Genomic DNA, 15,240 nt, shown 5'->3' with positions numbered 1-15,240 from the left:
CGACAATGCCTACCAGATAAGGTTAGAATGGGGCCATTTGAATACTAGAGTGTATTTTTTATTGTACACAAACTATGCCAAACGCAAAAGATAGTCCTACTAACCTCCAAAATCTATGACACAGGCCCACAACATATCCTCAAGAACCTAAAGAGTGCACTCCGATTGACCATCAGTCTGCGGGTGAAAAGTTATGCTAAGATTGACATAGGTACCCAACTCCTCTTGAAAAGTCCTCTAAAATATGGATGTAAACTGAGAGTCCTGATTTGAAATGATGGAAATAGGCACACTATAAAGACGAACTACCACCCAAATATAGATACGGGCCAACCTCTCAACATTGTAGGAAGTATGAATAGAGAGGAAGTGTGCTGACTTGGCCAATCGATAAATAATGACACTCATACTCACTACCTTCCAACTCAAGGCATCTGCTACTACATTTGCTTTACCCGAATAATAGAGAATAGATAGGTTGTAGTTCTTCAAGAGCTCAATCTAATAGAGTTGACTCAAATTAAGATCCCACTAACCCATAATGTACTGAAGGCTCCTAGGATTAGTGTAGACTCGCTTCGAACTCCATACAGATAGTGCCTCCAAATATTAAGCATGAAAACTACTGCCGCCAATTGTAAGTCATTAGTGGGGTAGTTTTGCTTATGCAGCTTAAGCAGCCTCGATGTATAAGAAATAACCGTCCCCCCTGCATTAGTACATAACCCAAGCTAACATTGAATATATCACAATAAAAACTGTGAATCCCTCGCCCTCAACTAGAAGAGTCAATATAGGAGCGGTGGTAAGAAACTCCTTGAGCCTTAGAAAGCTCCTCTCATACTCCTCCGTCCACTCAAAAGGGACATCCTGGCAAGTCAACTGAGTTAAAGGTGCTGCTACAATAGAAATTTCTCAACATAGCACCTATAGTACCCTTCCAATCTGACGAAGTTACGAATCTCAGTCATAGAGGTGGGCCTGGCCCAATCCCAAATAGCCTCAATCTTTGTCAGATCTACCATAATGCCATCCTTGGACACCACGTGCCCCAATAATGATACAGACTCAAGACAAACTTGCACTTTGAGAACTTGGCATAAAGTCATTCATCTCTAAACGTCTAGAGCACTATCATCAAATGATGTTCATGCTCAACCTGACTCCTGAGTATACCAATATATCATCGATGAAAACTATGACAAAAGAGTCCAAATATGGTCTGAATACATGAATCATCAAGTCCATGAAGGGGAATAGGAATAAATCAACCCGAAAGACATCACTAGGAACTCATAATGATCGTAATGAGTCCTAAATGCGATCTTAGGGATGTCCTCTTCCCTAAGATTCAACTAGTGGTAGACAAATATCATATCAATCTTAGAAAACACCACGGCACCCTAAAGTTGGTCAAATATACCATCAATACGAGGCATGGGGTAACAGTTCCTCACCGTCACCTTATTTAGTTGCCTATAATCAACACACATCCATATAGTATTGTTCTTCTCAACACCTAGTACCGTTCTTCTTCATAACAAATAGGACTGGGGCACCCCATGGTGATACACTATGCCAAATGAATCCCTTAACTGTTATAACCCGTATTTTGCACATTTGGACATTTTGGGTTAATGGTAACAAGTTAAGGATAATGTTATATTTTTATCTTGCTTGATACATAAGTTGGTTATGAAAATTTTGGGATGTGGAAATATTGGAAAAGGCTAAGGGCAAAAATTGGAGTTTCAAAAAAAATAGTTTCATTAATTCCTCAAAAAAAACATATATATATATATATATGGACTAAGTGATTGGGCTTGGAACTTTAAAAAAAAAATAAGAGAGGCCTAACCATAAGGAGTGGCCCATGGTCCAAAAAACAAATACCCAAGCCCATGTAATCTATCCATGTGATAAATGAATAAAAGGAGCCACTTAATCATAAATCATGGAATTTTCAAGAAAAATAGAGAAAGGAGAAGAACCAAAGGAAAAAAATATGCTATGGCCTAGGAAATTTTGGCCCTTAAAATTTTGTTCCAAAAATTATTTTCTTCTAGTATTTCCACTAATTCAAGGGTCCTCTATAACGCGGTATAGTTATTTTGGAAGATAGGACGCTTGTTTCATCGATTTAACACCTTGGTCGAGTGGAGAAGTTAGGAAGAAAAGATAAGAATTAATCTATTTTATTATGTTATGAAGGCTTGTTTATGTAGTATGTAGAAATGGGTAGAATTTATGGAAATATGGAAGTTTGCATGGTGGGTGTGCATATGTGTATGGCCATGTATATGTATTGTTGTATAGGAAAAATGAATTAAATTTTATGTAGTATTCTAGTTGTAGTTGTTATGATCCTTATAATGTAAAGGAAGGTTAAATGGTTTAAGTCGGCATTAAAATTGATTGTAGGAACTTATGTCATCTTAGTATAATTTTAGGATATTATGGAAATAAAATTGCTAAAGTGGGGATTGTTGTTATCGACTATGAATTTGAAAGTAGAAAATGCGTCGTAATAGTTTTGTTGCATATATAGAGATTTCGGGTGAAATATGGAATTGGTGAATATTGTATATCTTGTTTGGAATGTTCTTGGCCTATGGTTGAACGATCATAAATTAATATATAAACACAAAAATGTTGATATTAATTTGAAAGTGCAAAATTGGATTAGAAGTTGTTGCACTATGTAGATAATTTATGTTACGATGTGTTTTAAATTGATTATTGATGTTATTGGTATTATTGTTGGTATGGTTGTTGACATTTTGACCGAGTTGAAATCTCGGGGATGTTGTATGTATAGGGGAGATGCTGCCCAAATTTCTGTAGACAAGTATTGGTTAGGGTTGAATTCTTAAAGCCTTATAGTTAATATTTGGTAAATGTGAGCAATTATAGATTTGGAGGAAAGCAGGATTTGAAATGGGACAAGCGCAAAAGGCCAATAAGGTATGTAAAGCTTTACCTCTCCTTATCTTGGCATGCCCTAGGTATAATAGGCTTGGATACGAGCCTCGAGGATGACTCTACTCTTCGGAATCTGCACCTAAACTTGCCCCTTTTTTATTCAGAAAAATTAAAATGAATATTTATGAATAGTTGGAAAAAATTATCTAAACATCTAGGACTTGCACGAATAGATCACGACTACCTTATAACTCTTATAAGTAACATTATGAAGTTTAACGCACGTAATTTGTGTACGTCACCTCATTTGGCCGAGGTGGGCCCACTATCCCTGAATTTCCCTTTATTGTTCCATTTGACTTATTTTTTGAGTAGAATTCAAAGGGAATTCTTTGTTATTTTTCCAACTACCAAAATGACAGTTGTTTCAATTATTTCCTTAAGTCCCAAAATATATTTTGAAATATGAAAATGAGTTCAGAAAGATTACTTTGACATAGACCATCGTGGCATCTGAAAGACATACACTATGATTACCGCTCAATTCCTCTTATATGATTTGTCATCGGAGTTATGTTATCGAGTCTTTGTAAATTTTTTGTATTTTATATTGCATTTAGTTTCTCACTACTCCACTCGTGGATGCCTCAATGCTTCTTCCACTGAGCTTGGGCTAGGACATGTTATCATGCATACTTCTCTGAATTGTTTGTTGTGCCCCGATGTGAGGGGGCAGGCATGACATGTACATAGGTTGTGGTGTATGTTGTGCCATGTACACATATGCTGATGTCTGAGGATATGATATGATATGGCCATTTGATATGATATGATCTCTTACGGAGATATTCCCTACTCTGGAGTATGTTGTGTTGTGGCGCCAGTGATGGGATAGCGACCATATTTTGCTCATCGAGTCCCGTATTGGGGCCGAATATGAATGTTTTTCCGCATGCATTATTGAGGGTTGTGATAAGCATTTTGATATTCTGGATATTTCACTTATTTCTTTTTTGCACATTCTGTTCTGGTTATGACTTTATTTATTATAGTCCATGCTTTACATATTCGGTATATTTTATGTACTGACCCTATTTCTTCGGGGGCTACATTATATGCCCGTAGGTACAGACGCTTAATTTGACAATCCGCTTGCTTAGGACATCCACTCTGCTATTTGACAGTGCTCCTTTATCCAGAGCCCCTATTTTGGTACTAACTTTTTTGTTGCATATTTATACATGTTGGTCAGGGGTACGATGGGGCCCTATCCTATCATATGATTTGGCTATCATTTTGTAGAGGTCTATAGATTTGTATTGTGGGTTCTATATATATTTTGTGGGTTCTGTATATGTGTTTTGGGGTTTTGTGTTCCATGACATCCTTAACGGCCTTCGTATGCTCTTTAGTGACCTCATTTGATTTCTACATTTGTTTATTCGGCTAGTATGCTAATTGGGGCTAAGGGTATGTATGGGTGTCCAACTCGGGCATGAGTTGCGACCTACGGGATTAGGTCGTGATAAAAGTGGTATTAGAGTGGTTTGGTCCTCAAAGTGTCTACAGACTATGTCTAGTAGAGTCCTGTTCATCGGTGTGCTATGCACCACATCTATAAATAGGAGGCTACAGGGCATTTAGGATGTCTAGTAGAGTCCTTTTCAGGATGATTATTCCCTAACAAAACTAATTGTTATGTTTACAGTGATATCTCTGAGGAAAGCGACGGCTGCCCAAAAGAGCAAATCAGCAGTGCTCGGGGAGGCTAGTCAGGCCCATAGAGTTACCATGGCCTGACCTCAGCTTGAGCTGGAGACTGTGCCCCCGACGGCCTGCTCTGCGACACCGCCAGTATCAAAGGAGATTAGGGCAGCCCCAGCTGCGGATCAAAAGGCATCTTCACCACCAGTTTTCAGAGCCTCAACACCCGAGCCTCTAGCTCTATAGCTAGGAGCTGAGGATAGGGCTATATGGGATGCGGTCCAGCTATTGACTAGATTGATGGCAGGCCAGGAGCACAAATACAGTTTAGGCGGAGATCAGGTACACAGGCTAGATAGTTCGAGGGCTAGTGAGTTTCTGACCTGTAATCCTCCAGAGTTCTTCAGGACAAAGCTCGAGAAGGATACCCAAGAGTTCATTAGGGAGATGCAGCGTACATTATGTCTGATTAAGGCTTCTGCAATAGAGTCGTTGAGTTGTCATCGTATAGACTACACGAGGTAGCAGCTAACTGGTATGAGTCCTAAAAGTTGTCCAGGGGCAGAGTCGCTTCTCTAGTGGTATGGGATGAGTTTACAGGGGCTTTTCTCAGTCATTTCCTGCCTTCTGAGATGCAGAAAGCCAAAGTAGATAGATTTTTACTGTTGATGCAGCAAGGCCGTAGTATTCACGATTATAGTTTGGAGTTCAACTTATTGGCCCGATATGGACCTGCTTTGGTAGCTGATATGACTGACAGGATGTATAGATATGTGATAGGCCTAGATCAGTATCTGTTTGATAGTTGTTTGGTGATGGCTTCCCAACCAGGGATGGACATCGCCTGTATACAGGCACATGCTCAGGGCATGAAGGACAGACATAGAGGATACCAGTCCGACTGAGATTTTGGCAGGAGTCAGCCCAAGAGAGCCAGATCAGCTGGATATTCTGGAGAGTTATAGAGCAGATTATCCCAGCAGTAGGGTAGCAAATAGCCCACCCAGCCAGCATAGAGTATGCCTCCACAATCCTCAGGCTGAAGACCAGGTGGAACAGGATATTCAGGAGCAGGTCCGAGCTTCAAGGCTTTCAGTTCACAGCCAAACAGAGGCTCTGGTCAGATGAGGCCACCTAGGCCTCAGTGTTCTTATTATGGAAGGTACCATCTAGGAGAGTGCTACCGTGCTACAGGGGCTTGTTTTTCTTATGGCCATCAAGGCCATGCGATGAGATATTGCCCATATAAGGGTAATTTGGGTAGTGCAACTCAGCCTATCGAATCAACTATTGGGTCATCATCTTCTTCGGTAGCTATGTACCCCACGGGGTAGGGTGCGTCTACACCAATAGGCCGCGGTAGAGGCTATGGCGAGGTCTCTAGTTTTAGCGGTCCTTTGAACCGCACTTATACTTTGGCCACCCGGCAGGATCAGGAGGCATCTCCAAATGTGATCATAGGTACATTATTGACCTTTTCTCATACTGTATATGCACTGATAGATCCAGGCTCTACATTATCTTATATTTCTCCATTGATTGCAGATAAAATTGGGATAAAACCTGAATCGATAGAACCATTCGAGGTAGCCACTCCGATAGGGGATTCTATTATAGCAAAGTAGATATATAAAAATTGCTCGGTAATTATATATGTTCGTTGCACTAAGGCAGACTTAGTAGAGCTGGAGATGACTGAATTTGATGTGATTATAGGTATGGATTGGCTATCTTCCTATTATGCTAATGTTGACTGTCAACGGAAGGTAGTTCATTTCTAATTTCCAAGAGAACTAGTGATAGTATGGGCAGGTAATACAGCATCGCCGAGAGGTAAGTTTATTTCATATCTTAAGGCAAGGAAGATGATTAGAAAAGGCTATATTTATAACCTGGTTCACGTACAAAACTTGAAGGTAGAAGTACCAACTCTCCAGTCAGCCCCAATAGTTAATGAATTCCCAGATGTATTTCTAGATGAGCTTCTAGATCTTCCTCTTGAATGGGAGATAGATTTTTTTATAGATGTACTGCCAGATACCTAGCCGATATCTATTCCTCCGTATAGAATGGCACCTGCAGAATTAAAAAAATGGAAGGAGCAGTTGAAAGACTTACTGGAAAAGGCTTCATCAGACCTAGCACTTCGCCTTGGAGAGCCCTAATATTATTTATGAGAAAGAAAGATGGGTCGCTGTGAATGTGTATTGATTATAGGCAGCTGAATAAGGTAACTATAAGGAATAAATACCCCCTCCCCAAGATTAATGATTTGTTTGATCAGTTGCAGGGTGCCATGTGTTTCAAAAAAATAAACTTGCAATCAGGTTATCATCAGGTGCGGGTAAGAGAATCAGATATTCTGAAGAGAGCATTTCGGACCCGATATGGACATTATGAGTTCAGAGTGATGTCTTTTGGGCTGACGAATGCTCCGGCGGTATTCATGGACCTGATGAATCGAGTATTCAGACCATTTCTAGATATGTTTGTGATTGTGTTTATTGATGATATTCTGATTTATTCCCAGTCAGAAGAAGAGCATGCAGATCATCTGAGAACGGTACTTGCGGTACTCCGATACCAGAAACTATATGCTAAATTTTCTAAATGTGAATTCTAATTGACTTTTATGACATTTCTGGGACATTTGTCGGGGCTAATGGTATTCGGGTAGACACGCAGAAGATCGAGGCTATAAAGAACTGGCCTAGACCGACGACACCCATAGAGGTACTAGCTTCCTGGGATTAGTAGGATATTACAAAAGATTTATACATAAATTTTCTTCAATTTCAGCACCATTGACAAGATTAACTCAGAAGGGAGCCAAATTCTAGTGGACTGATGCCTATGAATGAAGCTTTCAGTTATTGAAAGAGAAGTTAACTACAGCTCCAGTTTTAACTCTTCTTGAAGAGACAGAAGGGTATGTTATCTATTATGATGCTTCGGGTGTGGGAATAGGTTGTGTCCTAATGCAACACGGTAAAGTTATAGCTTACGCTTCCCAACAGCTTAAAAAGCATAAAAGAAATTACCCTACTCATGATCTAGAACTGGCAGCAGTGATTCATGCTCTGAAGGTATGGAGGCACTATTTATATGGCGTTCATATTGATATATATACATATCACAAGAGTCTCCAGTAAATTTTTAAGCAAAAAAAATTGAATTTACGACAGAGGAAATGGCTAGAGTTCTTAAAAGATTATGATATTGATATTTTATATCATCCTGGAAAGGTCAACGTCGTGGAAGATGCACTTAACCGTAAGTCCTTGGGTAGCTTGGCAGACGTTCCACTAGAAAAAAAAGTTCATGAAATTGGTCAGCTGGCCTGTCTTGGAGTTCTTTTTGCCGAATCTGGAGGAATTGGGGTTTCAGTCTGAGAATTTGCTGAATCCTCTATTATAGAAGAAATAAAGCGACATCAATACAAAGATCTTTTTTTGGCACGGTACCGAGACACAGGTCTTGAAAGAGAGAACAACCCATTCGGGATTACATCTGATGGAGTATTATTACACAGGGGCAGGTTATGTGTACCTGACATGGTTGGGCTATGGCGATAGGTTATGGGCGAGGCACATTATGCTTGGTATTCTATTCATCTAGGGATAACAAAGATGTACCATGACCTTAGATATTTATACTGGTGGTATGATATGAAAAGAGATATTGCAGAATTTATTGCCCAATATCTTAACTGTCAATAGGTCAATATTGAACACCAGAAACCAGGTGGATTATTACAAGAGATGGAAATCCCGACATGGAAGTGGGAGATCATTAATATGGATTTCATTACAGGTCTACCTCGCACTCCACGGAAGTATGATTCGATATGGGTTATTGTTGATAGGTTGACTAAATTGGCTCATTTCTTCCCGATTCAGATTACTTATTCTGCTGAGGATTATGCCAGGTTGTATGTTAAGGAAATAGTAAAGCTCCACGGAGTTTCTGTATCCATTATCACCGACAAAGGTGCCCAGTTTACAGCTAATTTCTGGAGATCTTTTCAGGAAGGATTGGGGACCTAGGTGAGCCTTAGTACAGCATTCCATCCTCAGTCTGACGGACAGGCCAATCGCACTATTCAGACATTGGAAGATATATTGCAGGCTTGTGTTATTGACCTCAGTGGTAGATGGGATGATCATCTGCCACTTGTGAAATTTTCTTCAATTTACAGCTATCATTCAAGCATCCAAATGGCACCGTACGAGGCACTATATGGAAAAAAATGCAGATCACCTATTGGTTGGTTCGATGTGGATGAGACTAAGTTGATTGGCCCAGATTTGATTCACCAGGCAGTTGATAAGGTGAAGCTTATTCGGGAATGATTATAACCCGTATTTTGCACATTTGGACATTTTGGGTTAATGGTAACAAGTTAAGGATAATGTTATATTTTGATCTTGCTTGATACATAAGTTGGTTATGAAAATTTTGGGATGTGGAAATATTGGAAAAGGCTAAGGGCAAAAATTTGAGTTTTAAAAAAAAATAGTTTCATGAATTCCTCAAAAAAAACATATATATATATATATGGACTAAGTGATTGGGCTTGGAACTTTAAAAAAAAATAAGAGAGGCCCAACCATAAGGAGTGGCCCATGGTCCAAAAAAAAGACCCAAGCACATGTAATCTATCCATGTGATAAATGAATAAAAGGTGCCACTTAATCATAAATCATGGAACTTTCAAGAAAAATTGAGAAAGGAGAAAAACCAAAGAAAAAAAAATATGTTATGGCCTAGGAAATTTTGGCCCTTGAAATCTTGTTCCAGAAATTATTTTCTTCTAGTATTTCTGCTAATTCAAGGGTCCTCTATAACGCGGTATAGTTATTTCGGAAGATAGGACGCTTGTTTCATCGATTTAACACCTTGGTCAAGTGGAGAAGTTAGAAAGAAAAGTTAAGAATTAATCCCTTTTTATTATGTTATGAAGGCTTGTTTACGTTGTAGTATGAAGAAATGGGTAGAATTTATGGAAATATGGAAGTTTGCATGGTGGGTGTACATATGTTTATGGCCATATATATGTATTGTTGTATAGGCAAGATGAATTAAATTTTATGTAGTATTCTAGTTGTAGTTGTTATGATCCTTATAATGTAAAGGAAGGTTAAATGGTTTAAGTCGGCATTGAAATTGATTGTAGGAACTTATTTCATCTTAGTATAATTTTAGGATATTATGGAAATGAAATTGCTAGAGTGGGGATTGTTGTTGTCGACTATGAATTTGAAGGTAGAAAATGCGTCGTGATAGTTTTGTTGCATATATAGAGATTTTGGGTGAAATATGGAATTGGTGAATATTGTATATCTTGTTTGGAATGTTCTTGACCTATGGTTGAACGATCTTAAATTAGTATATAAACACAAAAACGTTGATATTGATTTAAAAGTACAAAATTGGATTGGAAGTTGTTGCACTATGTAGATAATTTATGTTACGATGTGTTTTAAATTGATTGTTGATTTTATTGATATTATTGTTGGTATGGTTGTTGACATTTTGACCGAGTTAAAATCTCGGGGATGTTGTATGTATAGGGGAGATGCTGCCCAAATTTCTGTAGACAAGTATTGGTTAGGGCTAAATTCTTAAAGCCTTATAGTTAATATTTGGTAAATGTGACCAATTGTAGATTTGGAGAAAAATAGGATTTGAATTGGGACAAGCGCAAAAGGCCAATAAGATATGTAAAGCTTTACCTCTCCTTCTCTTGGCATGTCCTAGGTGTAATAGGTTTGGATACGAGCCTCGACGATGACTCTACTCTTCGGAATATGCACCTAAACTTGCCTATTTTTCATTCAGAAAAATTGAAATGAATATTTATGAATAGTTGGAAAAAATTATCTAAACATCTACGACTTGCACGAATAGAACACGACTACTTTAGAACTCTTATAAGTAAAGCCATGAAGTTTAACGCACGTTATTTGTGTACGTTACCTCATTTGGTCGAGGTGGGCCCACTATCTCCGAATTTCCCTTTATTGTTCCATTTGACTTATTTCTTGAGTAGAATTCAAAGGGAATTCTTTGTTACTTTTCCAACTACCAAAACGACAGTTGTTTCAATTATTTTCTTGAGTCCCAGAATATATTTTGAAGTATGAAAATAAGTTTAGAAAGATTACTTTGACATAGACCATCGTGATATCTGAAAGACATACACTATGATTATCGCTCAATTCCTCTTATATGATTTGTCATCGGAGTTATGCTATCGAGTCTTTGTAAATGTTTTGTATTTCATATTGCATTTAGTTTCTCACTACTCCACTCGTGGATGCCTCAATGCTTTCTCCACTAAGCCCGGTCCAGGACATGTTATCATGCGTACTTCTCTGCATTATTCGTTATGCCTCGATGTGAGGGGGCAGGCATGACATGTACATAGGTTGTGGTGTATGTTGTGTCATGTACACATATACTGATGTCTGAGGATATGATATAATATGGCCATCTGATATGATATGATCTCTTACGAAGATATTTCCTACTCTGGAGTATATTTTATTGTGGCGTTAGTGACGGGATGACGACCACATTTTGTTCACCGAGTCCCATAATGGGGCCGGATATGACATATATTTTTTGCATGCATTATCGGGGGTCGTGATAAGCATTTTGATATTCTGGATATTTTGCTCATTTCTTTTTTTCACATTATGTTCTGGTTATGACTTTATTTATTACAGTCTATGCTTTACATATTTGATACATTTTTTGTACTGACCCCCTTTCTTCGGAGGCTGCGTTACATGCCCGCAGGTACAGACGCTCGATTTGCTGATCCACTTGCTTAGGACATCCACTCTACTATTTGGTAGTGCTCATTTATCCGGAGCCCCTATTTTGGTACTAACTTTTCTGTTGCATATTTGTACACATTGGTTAGGGGTACGATGGGGCCCTATCCCATCATATGATTAGGCTATCATTTTGTAAAGGTCTGTAGATTTGTGTTGTAGGTTCTGTATATGTTCTGTGGGTTCTGTATATGTGTTTTGGGATTTTGTGTTCTGTGACAGCCTTAACGGCCTTCGTGTGCTACATCTACTTTCGTGTGCTCTCTAGCGACCTCATTTGATTTCTATATTTGTTTATTCTGCTAGTATGCTAATTGGGGCTAAGGGTACATATGGGTGTCCAACTCGAGCATAAGTCGCGACCTACGAGATTGGGTCATGACATTAACTAAGAGATCCTGAATTTGAACACTGAGCTCCTTAAGCTCTGCGGTGGCTATACAGTACGGTGGGATAGAAATAGGATGAATACCTGGCTCTAAATCAATGACAAAGTCAATATTACAATCCGGAGAAAGGCCAGGCAGGTCGGCATGAAACACATCTGTAAACTCTCAGACTATGGTAAGGTAACGATCTTGGCATAACAATCCAAAATCGCACGATGAGGGGATAACCAGTACATGCCCCAAATCTTGTCAAAATCCAGCATATCAAGTAAAATAAGATCAGACCTAGTGTCCCGTCCTTGAATAGTTACCACACAAGATCTGATGACCCAATCCACTACTAAAAAATCATCTACCGAGGTCAAAACACACAATGGTTCAGCTAAGGGCTCAAGACTCATACTCAATTGAGGGCACAATACACAGATATATGAATAGGTGGAGCCAGGATCAAATAAAGCTGAGGTCGGCCGATGCCATAAAAGAATCGTACTTGTGATCACATCTTCTGATGCCTCAGCCTTTGCTCTAGTTGGAGCTATATAAAAGTGGCCTTAGGCTCCACTACCCCATGCATCTACTTGGCCACCTATCCTTCCTCCCTTAGTACCTCCATATGCACCCTAACGGCCAACCCTGTTGTCCTGGCCCTGGCGTCCACCTCTAACTAGAAGTATTATTGCTAGTGCGGGTCTTGCTACCGTGGAACTAGTGCAGCTGACTTACGAAAAGGACACTCATGGGACCAATGATCTAGCTTCCTACAGTCATATCACCTCTATGATTGTCTACTTGCAACTGGGGTCGGCCACCTCGACTTGAAGAACTCATTTGAATACCACCTCGGCCCTGACTCACACCGGTACTAGAACCATCCTGAAGATTCTAGTCACCCTTAGTAGCATGAAGCAAAGCCTGAAATGGGCACTTGACTGACCTTGCTGGAACCTTTGGCAGGGCCTATTAAATGAATCTCTGGGCCTAAAATAGGGCCCACCCTAACTGTCATCCTGTCTAGCTCTCTTGTTGCTTCCTCCTTGGGCCACACGATAGAGTTGCTCAAGTGTGCGGTCATGTCCCACCATATCCAAAAAAGAGCAGCCCGCTAAGACTAACGACTGAGTCTCAATCCATAGTTGTAGTCTCAAACCCGAAGCATCAAACTATCTCCTTCTCAATAGGTAAGATCATAGTGGCATGCCTGGAGAGGTTGTGAAATCTGGCCTCGTACTTCGACACTCTCTTGGAGCCTTGATCCAACTGTGAAAGTTGATCTCTTACACTCCGAGGAATAAATCAGGTCAAGAAGGCCTCAGAAAACTCTGTCCATGACACTAGTGGAGACCCAATTGGCCTGGTCTCTAGATATGAATACCACCACATCCTGGCAAGACTGTTTAGCTGATAAGTGATGAAGTCATCTCCTCTCGACTCCACTAATCAAAAATTTTGCAACCACTCATGGTAAGTAGGTAGAAACTCATGGGCATCCTTACCCATAGCCCCAAAAAACCACGGTGGTGATAATCTAAAAAACACACAAAGAAACTTCTACTCACATAGTTGCATGATGCCTTTTAAATTATTCAACTGGGTGGCAAGTATCGGTGGTGGTTGAACTACTTATGACACTGATGCAGGTTGATCCTACGGTGCTAGAATAGCTGGAGCTAGGACCTACTGCATGCCCCTTATACCAGCTAGTATTTGGGAAATATAACTTGTAGGTCCGGAGATACGACTGGTGTGGACGGTGGCTAGGCTGGTACCAGGCCTACCAACTGATAATGTACTGGAGGTACCTGTGGCTCCACCTCTGGCTCCAAAGTCTTCTCTTTGTCATGTGCTAGGGCTGCAGCTCTAGCACTACCTCAAGGTCGGCCTCTATCCCTAGTTGAGGCCCTATCACGTGTGTGAACCATCTTGTAAAAAAGTGAAACAAATGAGACTTCATGAAACTGATAAGACACTCACTACACGACAGCGATACAAAGACACATGTAACCTCCCAAAGATAAGTTACGAACGTCTCTGCAATGATCCGCGGGACTCTACTAAACCTTAGCTTTATACAAATGAGACCAATGAATTTGAGGATATGATACCAACTTGTCATGACCCGAATCCTCGAGTCATAATGGCTCCTAATATGATCCACTAGTAGGCAAGACAAACCATATCCAGTAACTATGAGTAATAGGATGTAAGGGTAGACGAACAACATTTAAACTAAAAATAGTAATAAAACAGCATGAAAACAAATGAACGAGAGAAAGCAAACCAAAAATATATACAAATAAAAGATCCCTCCAAGAACTTGAAAGTCACAAGTACAGAGCTACTACAAAATAAGTACAAGTCCCAAAAGTGGACAACAGAAACAAGACTGTCTCAAAAAACAAAAGATAGAAAATACATATATATAGATGTAGATAGGTAAATCCAGGACATTGTGTGCTCACCCTTGGCTCTGATCAAGACTACAACTGGTTGGATAACAACGCTGATAGCTGATGCTTGGACCTGCATCACAAAAATAGATACAGAGTGTAGTATAAGTACCAAAATAATAGGTACTCAATAGGAATCATAGGCCGAATAAGCAAGAAAAGCAAAAGCAATCTAAAATGCAAGAAACTAAAACACAACTAGAGACAAGAACAAGGCAATCAAATAGGTATGTACACCAGCATACTCACACACAAAGAGAAAGAGAGAAGCTAACTAAATATGCCTGGCTCCCATAAACCCTATGGGTACGCTTGTACACAATTAAAAGTAACAACCCAAATGGACTCCCATAAGCCTGATAAGAGCAAAGATGGTTGAAATGAAATGAAAGAAGTTGATGTAGTAGCAACAGTGTCACAATTTCCCATAGACTTAAACTAAACCATCCCAAGATCCTAAAGCTATTAATTCAAAGCATGAAGGAGTTATGGACTTAAAATCAAATGAATACAAAGGGATTAAGGACTTGAACCGAGATTTGGAATAACCAAGGATAAGGATAATCAAGGACTTAAACCACACGTAAATGTGACTAAGGACTTGAACCCAAGTAATAGCAGTTGTGGACTTGAACCGAGGTTGAAAGGTAGCTATAGACTTGAACCAAGGTTGTAAACGAGGTGGAGTTGAACCACAGCTAAGTAAAGCTAGGGAATTGAACCGAGGCTATATTACGAAGGTAAGGATTTGAACCGCATCATGCCTAGTGAAGTGATTTGGAGACTTGAACCACAAATAGAGGAAAATCGGAACCACAAATAGAGGAAAATCGGTCATAATTAGGATCAGCGGCAACTCAAGTGTCATGGGTAGTACCCCCAATCTGAGTGCCATCAATAAATCACTCCAGCCCAAACCACATCCAACCATAA

The sequence above is a fragment of the Solanum dulcamara genome, chromosome 11 (genome assembly GCF_947179165.1).
Source record: "Solanum dulcamara chromosome 11, daSolDulc1.2, whole genome shotgun sequence".
Classification (NCBI taxonomy): domain Eukaryota; kingdom Viridiplantae; phylum Streptophyta; class Magnoliopsida; order Solanales; family Solanaceae; genus Solanum; species Solanum dulcamara.
This window is presented reverse-complemented; position numbering follows the sequence as displayed.